General features: G+C 45.8%; 1 protein-coding gene across 1 annotated transcript in view; it reads left to right on the forward strand.

Annotated features, from left to right (window-relative positions):
* The window catches only part of pomgnt2 (protein O-linked mannose N-acetylglucosaminyltransferase 2 (beta 1,4-)), a 51,152-nt gene extending 49,631 nt beyond the window's left edge, over positions 1–1,521 (forward strand). The window contains exon 3 of the mRNA XM_032519337.1: positions 1,506–1,521. The gene's annotated coding sequence lies outside the window, so the exon portion shown is untranslated. The remainder of the gene's footprint in view (positions 1–1,505) is intronic.
* The last annotated feature ends 386 nt before the right edge of the window (positions 1,522–1,907 follow it).

Below are 1,907 nucleotides of genomic sequence, written 5' to 3' on the forward strand. Positions count from 1 at the left end.
GCGGGAGATGAGGAACACCAAAGTAAAGGCGCGGAACAAGAAATAGAGGAAGTGATAAAAGAGTGAGGGAGCAACAAAAAGAAAGGCAGAAGGCAGTGAAATAACAAATAGGGGATGATGGAAGATAGAAGGAAATGGTGCGTGGTGGAGAAGGAGGAAAGCCTTTAACACTTGGGTCACTGAGAAAGTGGGGATATGAAATGGAGATCGATAGTCCGGGAATGAAGGGGTATTAAGGATACAGTAAAACGTAATGGAAATTGGTGTCAATGGGAGATAGCAAGGAAAAGGAGGGCAAAGGGGAAACAAGAGGGAGACCAGTGGAGCGGGTGGGGAAATAAGGAGATGGAAGATGAGGCTGGATTAATGTGAGGGGCAGCAATAAGTGTTCGTTAGGTAATGGAGTAAAGGAAGGGGGGTGAGACGCGAAAGGAGAAGTACATGAAGACTAAGAATGGGACGGATAAGCACTGTAGGGGCACGACTAAAAGTACTAAACTTCGTGAGATAACGCAGATTCAAAAGCAACGACGATCAAGACAATTGGGAGTAAAAACAAGCCGACAACTGGACGCCAGCAGAGGGCTGTAGAATAATCACATGGGGTGAGCCCCCCTCAACCACTCGCATCATCAAAACACACAGTGTAACAATAAGAATGAGATCGCAATCGCAAGAGCTTACGACGAGGATTGACACGGAGCTAGCAAGCGAAGACCCATGAGAGGGAGAGAGAACTCCGGTGCATACATGACTCAAAAAATAAAAAGACATAACAAGAAAAATAAAATCGCAAGGGCACCGATCCAGGAAAGAATAGGAGGAGACTTGACAGGAAGCACGGTGTATCTGTCTCTAGAAGGGGGTAGAAGGGCTGAAGCGCGGAAGTAGTGGTTGGATAAACTGCTGGGGTAAGAGGGATAGACAGAAAACGGGAAAAGTAAAGTGTGTAGGGGGAACGGGGGGTTTGGGAGCCGGACAGGAAAATCCAGACTGAGGCTAATGGAGGGTGAATAAGTCTAGGGGTGGGAAAACGCAATAACGTAATAATCTGTGTAACTGAGAGGTAATTAGTGACAGTGGGGGAAAAGGGGGGGGAGGAAGGCTGGCTGGGTGGGAAGGACCCGCACCCTAGTGGCGTACATGGCTACAATCGAGGGGAAAGGGTGGTGTGATGGGGTAACTGGTGTCATGTACTCCCAAACCAGAGAACGAGTCTCGGGTCAGAGAGCGATACAAAGACTACCTAACATGTGACTGATACACACTACCAACAAAAAACAAAAACAAAACACCTCCGGAGTAGAACCGCAACAAAACATACACATAGAACCTGGGGAAAGAAAAAAAAAAAAAAAAGACCCAAAAAACAAATCACAGATATTTGATGATAACAAAAAATAAAAGGGGAAAAGAGACAGGTTAAGTGGGATACTAAAGCCTCTGCTTGGTGGGGTGGGGCAAGTACAGTTGTGGTCGTTCATCAAGTGTGGACACACACGAAGGTGGATGTGTTGGGTTTGTGTCGCAATAAAAGGTCATGGCGTTGTATCAAGGCCCACAATAAATGGAGCGGAACTATGATGCTGTCATGTAAATAGTTTTCAACTCAGCATAAATAATACAATTTTGGATCACTCATCAATTGGCAGGCTAAACTGACAGGTTAAGCCCGCCACATTTCAAGAAACCTGACACTTCCGGGTTCACTGACCACTCTCCGTTTAGGCCCCGCAGTCCCGATCCGGTCTCGGATACGACCGGATAATTCCGTTCATGTGGTAAACAGATACAGATACAGATAATGCTGTACTCGCTCATCCCTAGTTCTTATATCATAAGAAGTTAATAATGTAAATTCTGAATACCTGTTGAACAATGCAAAGGCTCCTAACCCTACAGTTTTG

The sequence above is a fragment of the Etheostoma spectabile genome, chromosome 6 (genome assembly GCF_008692095.1).
Source record: "Etheostoma spectabile isolate EspeVRDwgs_2016 chromosome 6, UIUC_Espe_1.0, whole genome shotgun sequence".
Taxonomy (NCBI): domain Eukaryota; kingdom Metazoa; phylum Chordata; class Actinopteri; order Perciformes; family Percidae; genus Etheostoma; species Etheostoma spectabile.